A 22,687-nucleotide genomic window follows, 5' to 3' on the forward strand; every position below is an offset into this window, starting at 1 on the left:
ATTCATGCTGTGTTTTGTCTGCCTGTGTACGTGATTGGAATTCTTAGTTTTGTTCTGTTTGAGTTCAGCGTTAAAGCTGTTTTTTGAGTTCACATTTGTCTCCGGAGTCTGCACTTTGGGTCCTCCTTACCACCACTCCTGCCTGCACACAGCCTTCACATGACACTTTCTGTCAATTAATCTTATAGTTTCTGAAATTCATAATTATAAAATTCTGAATACTGCTAAGGAAGCTTAAGAAAATATATGTGTGGCACAGGCAAGACAAAAAGCATTATTTACAAGAGTCTTTGTGACTTTTCTCTTCACATTTCAACACCAGATAAAAAAATAGTGACAAATAAAGAGACGATTTTCTGCAGCATTAAATTGGATGAAAGAATTTTATTTTGCTTTATTTCATGTGATCATCTCAAATCCTTAGAATTCCTCTTCATGTTTGTGAGAAGACAGTCACATGATTATCAACACATTTTAAGAAATTCTTTTGAACAAGTAGTTAAGACAACTCAGCAGCTTTAAACTGGAATCAACTGCTGAGTCTTCTTCTGAACAGCCTCAAGGTGTACAGGTAGAATCTTATTCCTGGATTTGTCTTTTTCACATTTTATCATCTTTTTAGGGTTTATTTGTCTGTATGAACAAGGTTCATTTTTATCTTTATCTTTTATCACACAGTCAAAATATGGTAAGTTATCTGGTAAGTTAACTAATTTGTTGTCAGAGTCAGCTTTACACATGTCCTGAATTATTTGCTCGTTACTTTCGTCAATGAAAGTATTCATTTCCTTGCACTTTCCTGGAGTTTTCTTTTTTGAATTTTCCAGATCATTGACAGCTTTCATCAAAGTATCACAATCGTTTTTAATCACAAGTGTGTGTTTCTTTATGAAGTCGTCGTAAGTTTGTGAGAACACAGCAGTGGAGAGCAGCAGCAGCAGCAAACAGGTGCACTGAACCATCATGATTCCCTGGTGAAGAAAAGCAGAACATTTAAATTAGTCTGATTTTTTTTTTATGTGCATTTTTAGTACACAAATCTAGTACAATAGCATCTAAATTGTGTGAAACCTATAACTGGTCATAAAATGAGATCAGATCTTCATCTGACACCTTAAGTTCTTAAGCAAATTACCCTTTAAAATTGTAAGTCAGTTACATAAATGCAGTGTTTCAGTAATTTCAGGAAACAAATTGACTATGAAGCTGTCTTGAGAGAAGGTTGAACTAGATGCCAGTGTAATTAAATGAATGAAAGACCCAGGATTTTAAAGCATTTTTAATTTGCAGTCATATAAGTTAGTTTTGCTATTATGTAAATAGACCTCACCAAATGTTTGTTCATATACAAATTCCTGCATAGTGTTCATTTTTCCTTCATTCAAATCAGTGAAGAGAGGCACACATCCTTGAGAACCATGTCCTTAATCACACTGTGCTGCTAATGTTATATTAGAATCGAAATGATACGGCATCTCCAAACGTTCTTCTCTTTGCCTTCATGGTGAGTCTAGGAGACTGAATATAAAACATATTATACTTGCTATGGAGTGACAGATAATCTTTATAATTACGTAATATATTTTTGTGTTGTTCCACAGGACTTGTAGAGCTCAGTCTCACAGCTGTATATCTGATCAACATCTGGATTGTAGAACTGAACTACAATTCAGTTTTTTATTCAGTATAAACACCAAATATGTTACACAACTATACAGCAGAACCTGTCATGTTTCTTATTTCAAACCGTATGTATAACTCAATTCAACCATAGTGCAAAAAGACCAGTACAGACACTTACTCTAGCCTGTTTGTAATGTAACATAAATCTGCTTAAAGAGAGAGGAGACGCAGGCTGCAGAGACCTGGTAAATTGAGTCTGTTTTTTTCTAATTTCTAATTTTAGCATAGACGACTTTAACTCATTGACATCAGTTCACAGTCAGTTTGTCAGGTCATTCTGAAACAACAAAAGGTTTTATATAAAATTTTCACACATTCTATTTTGGTTTCAGTTTATTTATTTAATCAGTTATTCATTTATTTTAAAAAGCGCCCATCTTGGTCATATGACATGGTAATATCAGAAAATTTAACCCACAAGCTAGCAAGAATGAGTAAAAAACCAAACATCTTTGGATGTTTTGGTCCAATGAGGAGACAGAAAAAGAGAGTTTGACTTCCAAGACAAAGAAAGCTGCATTTAATAGACAATATCAGCGTTTGTACTTAAAATACAGGTTTATCGCCACAGGTGATTCTCATGCACCAAGCCTGCTCTGCATAATATGTGGTGACAGTTTAGAAAATGAGGCTATGAAGCCTTCAAAACTGCTTCTGCATATGGAGACCAAGCACCCTGCAGTAAAGGCAAGACTTTGGAGTTTTTTGAAAGGAGAAAACAGGAACAAGATGGACAGAAACAATTGCTAATGGCCACCGCTTCAACAAATGTCATCATACCTAATGGCTAACTGCATTGCTAAGGCAAAGAAACCTTTTACTATTTCTGATTCTGCCACTAAGGACATTTCCATGAACTTCTAGGAGAGGCTACTGTTAAAAAGATAGCACATGTTCCTCTTTTGGCTAGCACCGTCTCTAGGCAAATTGGGGATATAGCAGACAACAATGAGACAGTTGTTGAAGTGGATTAATAAGTCACCGTGGTATACAATTCAAATAGATGAGTCTATTGATCCTGACAACACCACTGGCGCAAAACTATTAAAATCTCTGAATGATTACATGTCAGGAAAACTGAATTAGTCCTTTTGTGTCAACATATACATGGATGGAGCTGCTGTCGTGACTGGAGGGATTTCTGGTTTAATTGCTCAGGTTAAGGAGGTTGCACCTGAATGTGAGCCTATGCACTGTGTCATTCACTGGGAAATGTTAGCTAGCTGAAAACTTTAGCTGAACTTAACAACATATTGAACAGTGTCATTAAAGTAATTAATTACATCAAAGCAAATGCCCTAAACTTGCTCTGTTCGAGCAGCTTTGTGATATCATGAATGCAGAGCACAAACGCCTTCCCTTACACACAAGTAAGACGGCTATATAAAAGGAGATTGTTCACCAGAGTTTTTGAGTTACGAGAGCTGCTGTGGAGACTTCTTTCAGGTAAAAAAAGCTACAACTGGCAGCACATTTCAGTGATATGGACTGGGTTGCAAAGCTCGCTTACTTGTGCAACATATTCAATCAGTTGGCATATAAAGTAGCTACATTCAAAGCTGAGCTTGAATTATGGGGACACAGGGTGTAAAAAAGGGATGCTTGACACGTTTCAAGCATTAGCAGGAGTTTGAGTGAGTCAAAAGTTCAGTCAAAACTGTTCAGTTTCATTGTGAAAAAAATTGAAGATCACTGCAATCTTTGTGTTAAATTAGCAATAACTTTTTATGGCTGACACAGCTTTTGACATGCAAAAGCTTCCAAATTACCTTGATTTGTAACTTGACTGATGAGTGATTGGTTGTCTAATTTGCAGAGGTCCAGACACAAGTTGGTCGTTTGCAATACCAGTCGGTGATGGTGTCTTCAGCAAGTGAAATTCTCTAAAGCTGGAGAATGGTGAGAGTAAATTCATTATGTAGTATCAAGATAACAGTCTTTTCAGTTTTAATGAAAATAGTAATAAGTTCTTCTCAACAGAAACCCATGAAGACAGTCTTGTATGCGATGCATGTAGCTGATGCAAGATTTGAATACTCGCAGACTCCACTTCATGCTATACATACAATACCTCAATATTATTTGAACTTATAACACCAGTATGAACTGGCTAACTTACTGCAAACAATACACCTGATTTCTTTTCTTTAGTGCACATCTACTTTGCAATATTCTGGTCAAATGTACTCTAATGCACTATGTTGGACTGGTGGAGGGCAGCTGTGGTGTTCATGGTCAATGTAACAGGGTAACAAACAGTTTAAATTTAAGCAGAAGAGTGACTTACTAAGCCTTTGCAGTAGCTTTATGCTGTCTAAGGTTAGCTCATGTAACATCTGCTTGTATCTTGTTAAATCCAGCTAAATAAATCCATAAAGAGCAGTGAATCTTAAAGCTGATCATGGCTTGTGCACGAAGAAATCTACTGGAGTTCACAATAGAAATTCTTTCCAAGTGATTCTTTTCCCAACCCTGCACCACCACAACCCATCTTTGGATTGAAATAATTTGCAGTCAGTGTTTGTGTGTTTTATTACACACAAGGAAAACATTATACAAAAGCAAATAGTTGTAGAGTAAAAATGTTAAAACATAACAAGTGTAAAGACTGACCTGTCTGCAGCTGAGAATCACCAACAAGTCCAAAAAGAAAAGGACAAAAAAGCAAAGGCACAAAAGTGAAAAAGAACACAGATTTCTGTCAGTCAGCCCTTTTTATACTAAACTCTTTGTACCACCTTAGTCATAAATAGCTTTGGTGCACATAGCAACAGCTTAGCAACTACATTTCCTGTCTGCTTCATGTGTTTGAACCCATATATGGGGGAAAAAACAACAACATACAGTGTTACAGAGACATGAATGTAAACACAGGCAGTACACTTACTTCCTCAAAGTACTTCCTGACACAAACAAATATGTTCACACAACATTCTGTCTACAGCTTTACAAACATTTGGTTTAATACTTAATAGCAAAAAAGTCATAACTTACTGTGCAACATGTTCACATATGAACTGATAGATCACAAACAACAAAGAAAGAAAAATCTTACATGAACTTGATAACTTAAAAATATGCTTTGTAAGTAAATTATTTAAAATTCTATTGTAAGGTTTTTTTGTTCATTTGTTTAAGAAAGAAAGTTTGGAGTCATTGAAGATTATTATTTTGTTTTGACTTTTTTACTGTACATCCACTTGTTTATGTTTTTATAACATTAATTGTTGCAGCCAGCGTTTGAATAGTACTGATAATGAAACTATAATATGCTCTTGTGGACTTCGAATATGCCCACCTTCCACAGGAGGCGCCATAAAGGTTGGGCACAATGTGAAGCAGTCAGGAAGGAAGGCCCTGGTAGACCTATTCCAAGTTATCTAGGCTGGCCATCGTGACATGGTGGTGGTCCACAAAACCCTGGTTCATCTGGGTTTGTTGAAGGCATTAGGTTAGGCAATTAGGTGTGTGCATGGAGAGGTTCACAAATATCCGATAGTGCAAGAGGAAATAAAATATAAGGGAAAAACACATAGAGTTAAGGCTGCAGTGACTTCCTGCTTTGTAGATCCCTCAATTCCTGCGACAAATTGGTCCATGTTTAATAATTTGGTAGGAGAATGTTTGGGAATGCTTTCATGACAGATGGAGACATTTAGTGCCTGTGCTGTGCTCAGTGGTGGTGGTGGTGGTCATCAGACGTTGCTTCTGGGGAAGACAAATCAGTGACCCCGCTGGTCCCAGTCATTCCCTCCATGGAAGATTTACCACAGCAACACTCTCATGACAACACTCTGGAATAGATAATGGCCTGATTCAACTGACTGGGTATCCAAGAGGATCTGTGGTGGTACTGTGAATTCTGCTCGGAGTGCCAGTGAATATATCAGCTGGATATTTCAAAGCGTGTTCATCCCATTATTTTTAATTGAGGTTCTGTTTGAGCGCATCAGCATGGGCCATTTCACTAGAGTGCATGGGATATCGCTTTGCTTTATTTCTGGTGGATTATTCAATTCATTTTACTGAAACAATGCCACCATGCAGCATTTCTTCAAAAAGTGTGCTGTTTCAGGTCATCTGCTGATCCTGAAAGAGATATTGACTGGCCCGGGCACCTCATGCATGTCTCGCACATTAAAAGAGCTATACAAATTATTGGGCCTTTAGTCGGTTTGGACCAGCATCTATCACTAAAGCTAATAATGGCCTGGCGTATTTAGTTGTCCTGTGGTCATGTGACTCAGCAGCACTAAATAGAGCTTTGTAGGGTGCAGAAAGTGAAAAAGTGGAGGCAGAGGTACCTTACAGCTATAAATGAAAAAAACATGACTATATATTAAAAACTAAAGAAAAAAGAAAACGATTACAGGGGAACTAAAACCTGAATCCCATAAAAGTTGGAATTTTCTTTAAATTTGAACAAAATTAAAGTTAAAAGACTTTCAAATCACACAAGCCAATATTTTCAAAATAGAACAAATAAAATGACAAATGTTGAAACTGGGAAATCGTACACCTTCATCCACTAAACAAGTTCATTTCAAATTTGATGCCTGCTACAGGTCCCAAAAAAGTTGGAATTGGGGCAACAAATGGCTGAAAAAGCAAGAAAGTTTAAAAAGATTCAGCTGGGAGAACTTCTAGCAAGTAATTAATATCAAGTCTGCAACATGATTAGGCCAATTCAGGACCCGGAGAAGAGTCTGGTTGCTAAATTGGCCTGTCTGCAGTCCAGATCTTTCACCTACAGAGAACATTTGGCACATCAAACTACTTCAAAGACAATCATGAACTCTTCAGCAGCTGGAAAGGTATATCTCCAAAACTCTAGAAACTCATAACTTGGATGCCCAGATGTCTTTGAACTGTTTTGAAAAGATGAGGAGATGCTACACCATTGCAAACATGCCCCTGTGCTAGCTGTTTTGGACCTGTAGCAAACATCACATTTGAAATGAGCTGAGCTGGTAAACAAAATTGTAAAACCAACTTTTTCTATTCATGAAGCCAGATAACAAACACCAATTAGTTAACACACACTAATGTCTAAAAGACCTGGATGATGTGTAATTTTCAGCTTCAAAATTCAGATAAAACTGAGGTTATTGTACTCGGCCCTGAAAATCTTAGAAATATGGTATCTAATCAGATATTTACTCTGGATGGCATTACCTTGGCCTCCAGTAACACTGTGAGGAACCTTGGAGTCATTTTTGACCAGGACATGTCCTTCAATGCACATATTAAACAAATATGTGGGACTGCTTTCTTCCATTTGCGCAACATCTCTAAAGTTAGAAAAATTCTGTCTTTGAGTAATGCTGAAAAAGTAGTTCATGCATTTATTACTTCTAAGCTGAACTACTTCAATCTGTTTTTATCAGGGTGTTATTATCAGGATGGCCAAAAAGTCCCTGAAAAGCTTTAAGTTAATCCAAAATGCAGCAGCAAGAGTACTGAGAGGGACTAGAAAGAGAGCATATTTCTCCTATATTGGAACTGAATTTAAAGTTCTGTTCCTCACATACAAGGTCTTGAATAATCAGACCCCATCTAAACCCTATACTATCAACCCATTAGTACATTTTGCTCTCAGACTGTGGGCTTACTTGTGGAGTATTTAGAAGTAGAATGGGAGGCAGAGCCTTCAGTTTTCAGGAACCTCTTCTATGGAAGCAGCTTCCAGTTTGGATTTGGGAGACAGACACTATCTCTACTTTTGAGATTAGATTTAAAACCTTCCTATTTGCTAAATCGTATAGTTAGGGCTGGATCAGGTGACCCTGAATCCTCCCTTAGTTATGCTTCATATGATTGTTGGAGTTCTCTGTTTTCTTCGTATCATTGTAGGGTCTTTATCCAACAATATGAAACGCCTTGCGGCAACTGTTGTTGGTGCTATATAAATAAAACTGAATTAATCATAGTTTAGTATCAAGTCAGTTAAAAATCTGGGATATTGATCTGATCAGTAAGTAACAGAAGGGGTTGTTCATCAGTTTCAGCTGCTTTGGTGTTAATGACATTAACAGGTGCACTAGAGGGGCAACAATTAGACGGCCCCCAAAACAGAAAATAATTTTACAGGTGGAGCCAAAAGACATTTTTCCCTTCTCATCTTTTCTGAATGTTTTTTTTAACCTATCCTTTCTGGCTGTTGTAGCAAGCAGAATCATGGTCTGAAAGCTTTGTTGTGCCAAACACACTTGCTTTGCCAAGAGGAGCACTATAGAGTGTCTGTAGGCTCATCTTGTTAATCTTTTTGATTTGTTCATGAATTTTACATAATTCTATTTTATTAGTCTACCTTTTATTAGATTATTTAAATTGGCCTACCTTAGTTGACATAACCCAACACTGACCATAAGGATCAGTATAATGCAGGGCTTTACAATAAATTCACCACAATACTGCAAGCTAACCTCTTATCCCACAAACTACAGAGTATTTTCATGTAACATTTAAATAACACAAAGTTAGTGTACTTTGTTTTAACCTCTCTTCTTCCTTTCCTGTCCTGTCTTTCTTATCTTGCTCCAACTCTCAGTGAAGTTGGCTCACCTTCTTTTCTCTCCCTTTTAAATACAGCGGCTGATCCTTTAGCTAGCAACACACTGTGAGACAAACTGCACACAAATGTAAAAGTAAAAAGTTGTCAGAAAAATAAATATTCAAGTTAAGTACAGATATCTGAAAATTCTACTTAAGTAGAGTAATGAAGTATTTAGCTGTTGACCCACATGAAGAAAGGCATGGGTCATTACCACCAGAGGTTTTGGGTGACAGAAACTGCTGTCTATTATCTCTACTATTACTACTGTCACACTATGTCATAGGTCATATTGACGTCATCTGATGCAAGACGTGCCTGAGAACGATCTCAAAACCGGATTGTAGATGGCAGACAGTTGGTGTCATAAGCTGCCATCTCTGTTCAAAGATGGTTGTTCACAGTGGACATAGATGGCCTCTTTCACTCCTCTTTCAAACCATCTTTTTGGTCCAAAATTGATCTTCTTGAAAGAGTGACCTTTCACCTTTTGTATAGCTGAGTCATGCCCTGTCGAGGGGGCTCTTCAATGTTGTTCCATGTCTTTTATGAAGTAATTGTTTAGTTTCTGCACTTCTACAGTGGGTAAACCAGACAACCTGCCTGTAATGAGGAAAACCTTTTTTCTCTAACATGTTTACTGTAAGAATGTAAGAATAGACAGTTTGGGTCACTTCCACCAACTAATAGACTTTTCCTTTCAGCTGTTGAACAAGATTATGAATGTGGTCGTTTTTAAAGGTTTACCTTATTTATACCAGGGCTCTGCAGTCAGTTCCTCTACTCTGTTTGAAGCCTACATCTCAGTCAGGATTTGAATACAAAGGAACTAGAAGGAGTCACCTTATATTTCAGTGGTCATCCGTCATAAAGCTGAAAGGTTCAGAAGTCTCTCACTCCCATCCAGCTGGTGCAACATCAGATTCACACCAGCATCATCTTTCTTGGTGAAGGCCTGTGTGTGCAGTGAATATTTAAAAAATCAGGACACAGAGAGTCGATATCCTGTATCACACTATGTGATCACGACAACCTTAAGCAAGGATGTTTTTTAAATATAAAATCAGAATATATGAAGTCTTAAAAGTTACGTTGTTATTTCACATCCTAGTTACATGCATTCATACATTACTGTTGGGTTGGTGTTGATTTATAAATGTAGACAAACACCACAAATGTAATTCTTCAGTAAAGATATTTGATAGCCACACTGAATCTGCATCTCAGACCCTGCACACTTGCAAATCTTGTTAAAATAAACTCATCATAACTAATTTCTGCTTAGTGAGCGCTATCCATTTTACACATCCACATTATGTTAGCTATATAAAATTATGAGTTTGATTACTTCATTACTTATGAAGTTTGTTAATGATGGACTAAAACCAAAGCTGTGCTGATGTGATGTACTGATGTTAAATCCTTTAGAGATTAAAATCCTAATCCCAAACTTTCAAAGATAACTTTTGTCTTTACTCGCATTGTTTCTTAGTAATAATTTAATAATTTAATTCATTTCCTTCCCATCCAGTTAGGATATGCAAATACAACATTGTATAGAGATCTGGAGTTTCATAAAACGGGGAACAACCACTCTGGTCCAAGACAGGCGGTGTGCTCCAACTTCAGGGGGATCCCACTCCTCAGCCTCCACAGGAAGTTCTATGACAGCGTACTGGAGAGGAGAGTCCATCTGTTAGTTTGACCTCAGATCTAGGATGTGCATCACTATAACAAAACTACAATTATCATCCAAAATTATAGCTACAAACTCTATATACACCCACTTTATTTCTATTTTAAAAATACTTTAAAGAAACTGTTAAAAGTTTGAGCTGAAATATGCTGGAACACCTCTTTTACTGTAAAACCTGCTATGAAAAACAAACTGCATCTACATGCTGTTGTGGTCGTTTCTCATCATATTTACACATTTATGTTTTCTAATCACAAACAGAGAAGTGGTAGGCTACTGTTTCTTAGAACTGGTGCACAAGTGACTCACAGCTAACCGCCCAAATTATTCATTCCCCCTTCCTGCTTGTATGTTTTCTAGAACAGTATCCACCCTTAACCTAATCTTTCTGCTCAAAAGTGATGCAAACAGTTGAGGCCAAAGTTATTAGCCCCACAGGAATTACGGAACATTTTGCTAAACTTCTTCCCAATGTTTGAAGCTTGATATAATCAAACATTCACCAGTGATATTTAGTAGCTTTTTGTACATTTTGTAATATAAAATACATTTTTAGGCTTGCTTTATATCAAATATAACAAAAAATGGGGTGGTCAAAAATATTAACCCAATGTGAATGTTTGCTTTCAAAACACCTAGAGTGATTAACCAATCAGCTTTGAAACCACACCTGTGCAGTCAATTGGCTACCTAACAACATTCAGTCAGCATAAAAAGATTCCAAGGAACAGGGCACTTGAACACATGAGAGGAACTACTGTTACTGACCATGCCAAAGACAAAAGAAATCAATCTGGAGCTCAGAAAGAAGATAGTAGAGGCTCATGAGAAGGGGCAAGGCTACATTGCAATTTCCAAGCAATTCACAGTGTCTAGAACTGCTGTACATTGCACCATTGCCAAGTACAAGGAGACAAATTCAGTAAGAAATAAGCGCAAGATTTAAGTCAGCGGGGCATGATTGTGGATGGCGTGCAGGTGCGTCCGCCTTCCCTGAACGGCACCCAGGCCACACCCTGCCAAAGGGGGCTAATAAATATATATATGAATACCAAGGAGGTGCTCTGTCCCCACTGCTGTTCTGCATAGGTAGTCATAGTCTTGTCATTGACAAGACTGGCTACAGATACCGACTACGGAATGGAGCAGTTGTCAGCCACCTCCTGTACATGGATGACATCAAGCTGTATGCCAAGAGTGAGCGAGACATCGATTCACTGATCCACACCACCAGGATATACAGCAATGACATCGCAATGTCATTCGGACTGGAGAAGTGTAGTCGGATAATAACAAAGAGAGGGAAGGTAGTCAGAACTGAGGGGATCGAACTGCCAGAAGGCAACATTGCAGACATAGAGGACAGCTACAAGTTCCTGGGGATCCCGCAGGCGAATGGGAACCATGAAGAGGCCGCTAGGAAAGCTGCAACCACCAAGTACCTGCAGAGGGTCAGGCAAGTCCTGAGGAGTCAGCTGAACGGTAAGAACAAGATCCGGGCCATCAACACCTACGCCCTGCCCCTGATCAGGTACCCTGCTGGGGTAATAGGCTGGCCAAAGGAGGAGATAGAAGCCACTGACATCAAGACAAGAAAGCTCCTTACCATGCATGGAGGGTTTCACCCCAAGTCCAGCACCCTGAGGCTGTACGCTAAGCGGAAGGAAGGGGGCCGGGGACTGGTGAGTGTCAGCACCACAGTCCAGGATGAGACAAGAAACATCCACGAATACATCACGAAGATGGCCCCAACTGACAGCGTGCTCAGTGAATACCTCAGGCAGCAGAAACCCAAGAAAGAGGAGGAAGGCGAGGAACCATCATGGAAGGACAGGCCCCTGCACGGTATGTACCACCGGCAGATAGCGGAGGTGGCTGATACCCAGAAATCCTACCAGTGGCTGGACAAAGCTGGACTGAAAGACAGCACAGAGGCACTAATCATGGCAGCACAGGAACAAGCTCTGAGTACAAGATCCATAGAGGCTGGGGTCTATCACACCAGGCAAGACCCCAGGTGCAGGCTGTGTAAAGATGCCCCTGAGACAATCCAGCACATAACAGCAGGGTGCAAGATGCTAGCAGGCAAGGCATACATGGAACGCCATAACCAAGTGGCCGGCATAGTGTACAGAAACATCTGTGCCGAATATAACCTGGAAGTCCCGAGGTCAAAATGGGAGATGCCCCCAAGGGTGATGGAGAATGACCGAGCTAAGATCCTGTGGGACTTCCAGATACAGACGGACAAAATGGTGGTGGCTAACCAACCGGACATAGTGGTGGTAGACAAACAGGAGAAGACGGCCGTAGTGATCGATGTAGCGATTCCGAATGACAGCAACATCAGGAAGAAGGAACACGAGAAGCTCGACAAATACCAAGGGCTCAGAGAAGAGCTCAAGAAGATGTGGAGGGTGAAGGTGGCGGTGGTCCCAGTGGTAATCGGAGCACTAGGTGCGGTGACCCCCAAGCTAGTGAGTGGCTCCAGCGGATCCCGGGAACAACATCGGAGATCTCTGTCCAGAAGAGCGCAGTCCTGGGAACAGCTAAGATACTGCGCAGGACCCTCAAGCTCCCAGGCCTCTGGTAGAGGACCCGAGCTTGAAGGATTGACCGCCCGCAGGGGTGAGTGGGGAAATTTATTTTTATATATATATATATTTCTTCTTGATATATAGCCATTCTAATTAAAAGATGCTCAAGTGTGCACCAATGCACTCAAATGCAGGCTTTTGTTAATAAGTACATGAAGTGTGCTGAAAAAACTCTGTATCCATAATTTGTGGATCTACTGATTTGTTTTTCATGTGGCACCTTTTCTTTCACGAACTGCAGATGATAAAATCCTCTTTATTTGAGAAAGTATCCTTAAACTATTGTTGTTCATACTTACTGATTTCCCTTTCTACTTCTTTACTATTTGAACAAGAAAAGTATTGTAGATTTAAAGACACATCTTAATTGAAGCAAAGGTGAAAATTTGGGATGAATTTTATGTGACTGTTCATATTAAATCCAACAAAGAGTGAAAATCCAAAAGCTGCTGCAATCCTTTGTATTAATGATCTCTGTGTGTGTGTGTGTGTGTGTGTGTGCATGCTTGCAGAAGGAAGGTCATGACAGGAGCTTTTTTGAATGCATTTCCAATGAGCTTTTTTACAAGAAGTGTAGTTCATACGTTGGAATAAATGTCTTCTTCTTGATACTTTATAAATATGAAACTCAAAAGATTTTGAGTTCATGCACATTGTGAAACAAGAATCTAAATCTTTGTGTCACAATGATTTCTATAAAAACATGTTGTTTATGGGGATAATGTGACAAATCTTTTGTGGTCCCTATTAATGATCAATGGTAATTGAAGAGGAAGCTTGAACCCTGGCTCTGGAGATTTTCATGACAAGTGACAGCACAGACTATAAGAGAGCACGTTCTTTCATCATAAAGATTGTGATGTGAAGCATCAGCAGTACGTTAAAGTGTCACTTCAGTAATGCTGCTGGGAGAAAAAAGTGTTCACTCATGTTTTTTAATAGATGACTTAAAACACTAAACTCTGATGTCAGGGCTTTATTTCAAGTTTAAAGAATATAACAACTGGTAAGATAATGAGTTTTACTTCTCACTGCCCATGTTATGTTGTAGTATCCATTTATCATGTATGCTACTTTGCTCTGTGGGTTGTAAAATGTTTCATTGTAATCATGAAATAAACCAGACTTTCACTGTCTACATCTTTTACTGTTTTTCTGCTTTTGTTCACTCCAAGTTGGACAAAATCCACCGAGACCTGGAGTTAACTCACTAACAACGTGGATTTAGCTGCTTGTTTCCCTAAACACAATCAGTTGACTGAGAGGAATGCCTGTAGTCCTCCACTTTGGTCATTGTGAACGTTGAAGGAGATTTGTTCCATAGACACCTTATACTTGTGTTTCCTTCACTTACATCCAACACTACTATGTTCTATTTAAATCCAGCTTCCTTTTATAGTTTGCAGTGTAATTTGTTAAACCGTTGCTCAACGAGCCAGAAGTGCAAGTCACTCTTTACTGACACATTGTAGATGAGTTTACTGCTGAACGACACAGCTAACAGTCTCACACATTCTTCAGATTTTGAAGTTTTGTGTGTAATGGTTTAGTCTCTCACACCTTCAAATCAAATCAAATCAAAATTTATTTATATAGCACATATTAAAAACAACGAAGTTGACCATAGTGCTTCACAGTCAGTAAAAGCATGAGACAATTAAAACAAAACAATAAATAAACAGGGCTGGAAACAAAAGGTGACAACACAACAAGCCAGATAACAGCCAACTAGTTAGAATCGAAAGCCAAAGTAAAAAGAGAGGTTTTAAGATGTGATTTGAAAGACTGGATAGACTCGGTGGTACGAATATGAACAGGGAGGTTATTCCAGAGTCTTGGTGCTACGGTTGCAAAGGCCCGGTCACCTCTCGACTTCAGTCGAGACCTAGGTTGTGCTAGGAGCATCTGATTGGACGATCTAAGTGCTCTACTGGGATTGTACAAGTGGAGGAGTTCGGAAAGATAGCTGGGCACTAAATTATTTAAAACTTTTAAAAGTGAACAAAAGAATTTTAAAATCTATACGATATTTAACAGGGAGCCAATGTAAGTTGGCTAAAATTGGAGTGATATGTTCATAGATTCTAGCACCTGTTAAGAGACGCGCAGCTGCATTCTGAACTAACTGAAGCCGGTAAACAGAAGAGTGCTGGAGGCCCAAGTAGAGGGAGTTACAGTAGTCCAGTCTTGATGTGATAAATGCGTGTATAAGCTTTTCAAGGTCCTTTAGAGGAAGGAATGACTTTGCTTTGGATATCTGACATAACTGGTAAAAGCTGTTTTTTACCAGTGGAGACCTGTTTCTCAAGTTTAAAAGAGCCATCCAGGAACACTCCGAGGTTTCTTACAGTGAGCGAGAGATGGCTAGCAAGAGGGCCTAGGGCATCAGCTAACTGGTCTGGCAGAATGTGACTATCAACAACTGTAGAATATATATATATATATATATATACTGGAAGTGCTGGGTATACAAGTCTGGCCTAAGTCTTCGGTCAGAAAGACTGCAGCAGTCCAGGAGTTTAGTTCACTGTCTTTAATGAAGCTTCACAGAAGAACTGGTTACAGCAGGGCTTGCCATGATAAATCCAACTGTGATACAGCCAAATATGCACTTATAATTGTGGCAGATGCAGTATTGGTGACTACAAGCATGGTTTTCTGGAAACAGAAACAGGCAAAACTATAATTAGCAGGGTCAAAGATAACTAAGCAACAATCAGAACACATCATCTACTCAAGACACAGCAATATTTTACCATGTCCACAAGGGGTCACCGTAAGACCATAAGTTGGCTAAATAGCACATATATTCCCAGTTGCTAGTACCAAGGCAAGAATGTTGCAAGCTAACAACAGTTAAACTAAACAATAAACAACAGAAAAATCCGTTAACCGCGGGATGTAATCATTGGAGGAGATTCTGGCCACTGGTATTAACTTAGTGCAAATTAGTTACATAATTAAATAAACCTACTAACGTGATATCAGTGTACCGGGGCATAACTTTAGCTTTAACATGCACAAACAACTATAACCATTATCATACCAGTTAACCTGTCAAAGGTAATAACACTTACAGTTTCATTAACGCACACGGAATCACACAAACTGCGTTACAACTGCCATGCTCTGCCGCTGCGCCTTTCGTCTCTCACTCTCCCTCTGCGTGATGCGCACATGATCACTGATGCGCTCATTTGGGTGCGCTTGATTCTTGCCTCTAGACATCCTGAGGCCGAATCAGCAGGGAATTTGCACAACTATGATTTCGGTCTTACTCTCGTTCAGTGTAAGAAAATTATGTGATAACCAAATTTTAACTTCATGCAGACAGTTGAGCAGAGGTTGCAAAGAAGCAGACACACTGGATTTCAAAAGTGAGTAAATCTGGATATCATCGGCATAAAAACTGTTGAAAGACAGTCAAGCATTCAGAGACTGGAACTGGGTCTAAAACTGATGATGAATGAGATGGATGAGAAGCCCTTAGAGCTGAGATTTTTTCAGAGAAATACTTTAAGAATTTATCACAAAAAGCAGGGGAGGGATCCCTACAAGTGATAGTGCAAGGGTTTATCACAGAGTTAAAAATATTAAAAAGGGCTCGAGGGTTGTGGCTATTAGTCATAATAACACCTTACCCTTTTCTCCCCAGTATCACAACAGTATGATTCCCAAAGTACGGCTCAATAAACAAACAAAGACTCTAAAGTCAGAACAGAAAGATACAGTTGGAATATTAAAGATTCATTATTGTGTTTTTATGATGCGTAGTAAACTACCCCCTCTTCTTCTTCTCTGTCTTGTTGCTGTTGTTGTGTTGTGTGTGTCTGTGTCTGTGTGTGTCTTAGAAGTAAAATTATACATTAACCATACTTACAAAAAACATTTTGAATTTCATTTAGAACTGAGATTCTAAGTTATAAGCAGGAATCTTATGCTCAGTCAGAAGCATGTTTCCCCACTTTCACAATGCTAAGGTGTCAAATCCACGACCTCAACAGATGGTTTGTCACACAGGGGTCAGAAGGGCAAGTCTCCCTTTACTGACACAGCCTCATGCTCTCTAAGATTTTTGAAGTTTTTGTGTACAATGGTTTACCCACAGACGTAACTTCCCTTTTTTGATAAAGATCACTCCATCTGCATATTTCTTAAGAAATTAATTTATTAATTTATTAATATAATTTATCAAGCTTTTATTTATAAATGCCTACACAATGATAGACACTATGTGCTCTGTAACCAGTGTTGGGACTAACGCGTTACAGTAACTACGTTATTATTGTGGTAACGAGCACGGTAACTAGTTATTATGCCAAAACCAGGAACGCGTTACTCGTTACTGGGATTTAGATAGGCTCGTTACTCGTTACTTCGTGTGGTGGATATCGCGGAGCTTCCACAGATTCAATAACATTAGCAAGTGGTGGAAGCCAGCAGGTGGATGAAGGAAAAGGGAGGCAAGAGGAGAGACCCGAAGCGGCCGCCGGTCCGCGTGTCAGGTGAACTGAACTTCAGGTAAGAAGTTATGACCTGCAGTCTATCTGAGTCAGATATAAACCAAGTTTAGGTGGAGTTTATTTTCGGTATGCTGACATTTTCGTACTGCGTGCTAGCTAGCATGACGGAGTTTCTATACAGCTGTGTGGGTGCTATGTTACTGATGTTGAACTTTATTTTGTTCATACGGTTAATTATTAGAGTTGCCAACCGTCCAGTAAAAAACAGAATCGTCTGGTATTCAGAGAAAATATTACGTGTTTCGTACTGAGGTGAAAAGGAACACAGTTTGCCCCGGACTTCAGCTACAATGAAAAAGACACAAAGCTGAAGCTGCACAGCTGCCTCTTCTTCTCTCATTCTCTCCCGTTTCTACTTCAATCATGAAACTGATCAATGATCAGCTGATCGGCTTTTCTCTCTTGTTTATTTATCGCCCACTTTGTGCCAGAAAGAGGAAACCAGCGGATGTCGCGTTAAACAACAGCAGCACGTTTAAGCTTGATCAGCTGTTGTTAGAATTTATTTAATATTAATTTCTAGTATCAGCTGATGTTTGCTGGAGCCACAGCTGTAAAGCTGCTGGTCATGATATCGGTTTGGTTATCTGGTGAGAGTGAAACATGCAGATGAAACCAGGAGATGTCCTTACTGAATCATCAGAGCTGAACAGGTGATGGAGAAACAGGTTTACCTTTTAGGTGACATGAATGAGTTAAAGGGAAGTTATGAGCTGTTTCTGAGAGACAAATAACACCAGGATCCTTTTCTACGTAGCTGACAGCTGGTAACTGTGCAGGGGCGGGTCTAGCAAAGTGTTGCCAGGGGGCCAGGTAGGGCATTAACAGGGAAAGGGGGGGACAAGGAAATACTTTTCTTTATTATTCTCATTTAAAATGTCTCGCTTTTAAAAAAATAATTATCTGAGTCTTACAACAAACAATTGATAGATTGATACATATATACCATCAGAACAGTGTACATCACTGTCACAACAGTGTTTATTTTCATTCAAAGGCTTTATGATTTTTCCTATAATGGTGGGCCGGTCTCTAGTCAAAATGCCCGGGACGATTTTTTTGTCCCAGTCCAGCTCTGTATGCAGCTCATCTGCAGTCTGGTGTTACCTACATCTTCCTATTCAGAAGGCAGAATTTCCAAGTTCTGAGTACAATCAAAAGCACCACGACTGCAGTTTTTGTGTTGGATGTAAAAAGCAGGCTAGAATCATGGTGGCGGTCAACGACGGTCCAGGCGTGGGATTTCTCTCGTGGAAATGTGCACATTATTTTTTCCTTTCTATTGGTAGGTGGCACAGTGCACTTGTGGCAAGTAAGCAAGCTAGAAGACTGGCAATCTTGCTGGGTATCCAGTTACGGAAGCAACACATTAACAAGAGAATTCTGAGTAAAACCAAAGTTACTTTCCCTAGTAACTAGTTACTTTGAAAGTAACGAGTAACTTGAAGTAACTGAGTTACTTTTTTAGAGAAGTAACTAGTAATGTAACTAAGTTACTAATTTAAAGTAACTTACCCAACACTGTCTGTAACATTATGGTCTTCTATTTCTGCTTCCATTGGTTTGCATTTTAAACGCTCAACCTTTTAGGTTGTTATGAACGGCTTATATTTCTAACATTTTTTTTGTAATTTTCTGTATGATAGAATGACTTAAGATACGAGATATTTAAACAGTTATAAAGGACAGTTTGATGACCCATACTACTTTATGTGGCTCAAATATTTTAAGGATAATGTTTCTTAATGTAAAAGTGCAAAGAACTTTTGCATAGGATACAACATTTTGGAAACAGTTACCCCAGAACTTGTTGAACCTCCTCAGATCCTGTACTGTTATATCTATGAATGTAAGGTAAAACTTTCCACAGTACTCCCACTTAAGTAAGTAACCAAACACATAAATTCGCCCTTGCCAATAATCGACTGTTCCTTCAAAAAAGTAGCACAAACAGACAACTGACTCAGCAATGACCCAAGGCCGATATTCAAGCAGAAAAAAGTATTTTTTTTGTGCCTCTACAGATTAAAAAAAAAATATGTTCAATAATTCAACAAGACCCGCGCCTTCAACGCGCGCACATTCAAATTTTGGAACAGCCTCAACCATTGTTACCATTGTTTAATGGTTTCTAGCTGCTCTCAAAAGTCATTCCTGCTCTTTAATCATTTGCTGTTTTAGCTTTTTGGTAGTCGTTGAAATGGTTTTATGAGCTTTTAGTTGAGATTATCACATTTCTGTGGAAACCACACATGTCTATATTTAAATTACAGATCTGGAGGTACATGCCCCAGTACCAGTGGCATTGGGGTTCAATCAATCGAAACGCACTGTGGGAGATGTAGCTTACAGTCAACATGCGCTTTTAAGCAGCATACAGTGAACTTATTTTAAAACAATCTGGCACATACTATCAGGGGCCACAAAATGACATGGCAGGCCACATTATGTTTTTATTGACATATTACTTTGTAAAAAGCGTGTTGCTGCAGAATGTAGCTGTATAATCATAAATTAATGTTTTTATCTATAACATATCAAATTAATGTTAAAAAGTGTAGCTGGTCATTTACTGCAGGACACTATTATGGAGTGTGACAGAGAACAGTCGACTAAGACCATGATGAATGTTTCTACATCATCTATAAAAGGCCTTTTATGCGGCACATGTCTTGCTTACGGCCATACCATCCTGAACACGCCTGATTTTGTCTGATCTCGGAAGCTAAGCAGGGTCGGGCCTGGGCAGTACTTGGAGACCGCCTGGGAATACCAGGTGCTGTAATTTTCTTTTTGAACTTCTACACACAAACTGCAGAGGGCGCTGCTGCTCACTCATGGAAAACAGCATTAAATATATGTGTGTATATATATATATATATATATACACACACACACACATACATAAATACATATTACAACGCTTAAAAAGAATGTGTTTAGCTTTTGTGTAAAAATTGAAAATCACCTTACTGTATCCACTTGTCTGTCTTGTATTTTCCAGCAGAGGTTCAGCTCAGTGATGTCATGTGTCTGACATCTTGTGGACGTCAAGGAGCATCATTATTATTTCCTAACTTTAGGTTCCAAAACAGGACAAAGACTGATATACAGTAAATATCAGTCTTCCTCCTGTTTCCTATTTCACATAAAGAACCTCAGTGATGAACCACAGCTGTCAGCCTGTTATTTTTTCCCCTGATATCTTTAACTTTATCCTTATTACTGTTGATATGGCTCAAAACAGCCCCATTAATTTTGTAATTGACTTTTGTTTCCTCCTTTCTCCTCCCTATCATTTACTGCCAATATACATGACTGATGTAATAATATTGTTTCTGTGTGTAATTATCTTAGCACAGACTGTGTATATCCAGTCAATCTGGATATATTGTGAGTTTATATCAGTAGCATTTGAGCAACGCGTGGTGAAGATTCAGAATAGCTTCAAAATCCCATTATATTTTTAGTATCACACAGACAACAAATTACAACACAATCCAATCTGAAGACACAGTTGAAGCTTCAGAAAGTCATCTGTTGACGGCAAAACACTGCCCTCTGCTGGACTCCAATAAAGCAGATGGTACTTTGACATGAGGCAGCATCAACAAGCTGTCTGCAGAAAAACAATATAAGAACAAAATTTGCATGAAATACAAAACTTCTAAGAATTCTATGAATATTAAAAAAAAACATCTAAGCACTCTGTAGCACTCTACAAAAAGAGGGATTTCTGGGCACAGTAATGAGTAACTTCTCAACCATGGAGAACGCACAGTGTCCACCTGAAGCCCATATTTACAAAGAAAAGAGCAAACAGTTTTCAAGCATGGATCAAGGTGAACGTAATGCTGTCATTTTCATATGACTTTTTTGGGCTTCAATCTCATGGTGATTTTGGGGCTAATAATGATTTCTCCACACAGTCAAATCTTTTAATATGAGGTTGTACAATGTCTTAAACTGACATGGCTAATGCCTATTAACTTCTCATCAGTGATCATGGGTGGAATAATGAAAGAGGAGAACTACTAAAGTGAGTTTACAATCCAACACAGAAACTGACCCTCTGAGATGAAAAACTTTTATATGTAATATATATGTATATATATATATATATATATATATATACATATATATATATATATATATATATATACACATACATACATATATATACTGTTATATATATAACTTTTATATTCAGATTTATACTCCAAATCCTCATCCTTGACTTATTACCAAAAGAAAAAAAATGTCATTATATGTTCTGATGACATTCAGTTGGATCTGATTTACACATCAGAGGCTTGTTGAAGTAAATGTATTCAAGTAGAGTGAAATAAAGAGCAGAAAACACTGCATGAGAAGCAATTCAGCAAAGCCGTGCTGTCACACTGTGGCTAGACTGAGGGTTTGTCAACAGTCTGATGACACTGCATCACAGACTTGTCTTTAACCACTTTGTTCTTTTCATGACCACAACTCAGCACCTTGTGAGTGTTTGCAGCCTGGTAATGCACCGTGTGCCAAAACTGTGAACAACTGAATCTGTTCTGAGAGCAGAAGAAACTTCTATGAATGCAATAACTCTAGATGTTATCACACTAACTACATATGTTATAATGTAATCTTTGTGTAATGTAAAACTATGAAGTCAAGGTTATAAATGGTTATAAAATGCCATTTTTGACAACTTTTAAGTTTACCTTCATATATTTCACTTTAAAAAACTGCTCATCTTGCCCTGTTTGGTGTCATTCTTCCCAGCACAACAGCACATATAACAATTTACAGTTATTTCATTTTGACTGTATTAACACTTAAAATCTCACAAAACGAAAAAAAAGATCTAAGCAGGAAGTTTCAAGGTTATTGTTAAATGTCAATCATATATATTCCACCTCTGTAATATTCTTGATATTTATAATTGAGGAATTTGCATTTATATCAGTGCTATTTCCTATATTTGTTAACTTTGTAATATATTGTATTATTTAATTTGTTTAGTTTGTCACTATTATTGTCTTGGAGAATCTGTAACCCACATATTTTCCTTCGGGATTATTAAAGTATTCTGATTCTGATTATTCATTTTAAATATGAATATCACACCAGACAGCTCCTGTTATTCAGAAAGCACCTTTATTGCTTCAGTGCAAATTAGAAGGTAAGTAGCAGCCAGATGCTGATAATCAACTGCATTTGAATAACTGCTCACCAGCAAGTGTAAGTGTGAGGTCTAAAGTCAGACCTCGCTGGCGCAGAGGTTTGTCACTGTGAACAAAAGCAAGACACTCCGTACGGTTCTCACTTGCTCGCAAGGGAAGTCCGGCAAGATGTTCAGCCGACTTCAAACTGACTCCCCTTGCAGGCCCTTTTATTGAACACTGTGGGTTACACAAACACGGTCAAACTGGTTTAAACTGGTTACACAATGTAAAACCCATATAGTGTGCCATAAAAGCTAAGAGTGTGTGTGTGTGCGTGCGTGCGTGCGTTCCTGCTGATCACAAGGGTCATCTCCGCTAACCCTCTATATGGCTCAATTCCTTTAAAGGTCCACCATACACAAGCACAGGTGAGGCCATAAATGGCAAGTAAACATCCTTTCTAAATAAGAAAACAGAAC

At 38.6% G+C, this 22,687-nt stretch overlaps 1 long non-coding RNA gene and 1 pseudogene across 1 annotated transcript; one reads left to right on the top strand and one right to left on the bottom strand.

Moving 5' to 3' along the window:
- Positions 1-364: 364 nt before the first annotated feature.
- Positions 365-4,662, bottom strand: LOC112845065 (uncharacterized). Its single transcript, XR_003217869.1, has 3 exons — positions 4,297-4,662; positions 3,453-3,572; positions 365-971 (listed from the first exon to the last, which is right to left on the bottom strand). It is a non-coding gene; the product is annotated as an uncharacterized LOC112845065 (long non-coding RNA).
- Positions 4,663-19,726: 15,064 nt separating this feature from the next.
- On the top strand, positions 19,727-19,840 carry LOC112845068 (uncharacterized; annotated as a pseudogene).
- The last annotated feature ends 2,847 nt before the right edge of the window (positions 19,841-22,687 follow it).

The sequence above is a fragment of the Oreochromis niloticus genome, unplaced genomic scaffold (assembly GCF_001858045.2).
Source record: "Oreochromis niloticus isolate F11D_XX unplaced genomic scaffold, O_niloticus_UMD_NMBU tig00002746_pilon, whole genome shotgun sequence".
Taxonomy (NCBI): domain Eukaryota; kingdom Metazoa; phylum Chordata; class Actinopteri; order Cichliformes; family Cichlidae; genus Oreochromis; species Oreochromis niloticus.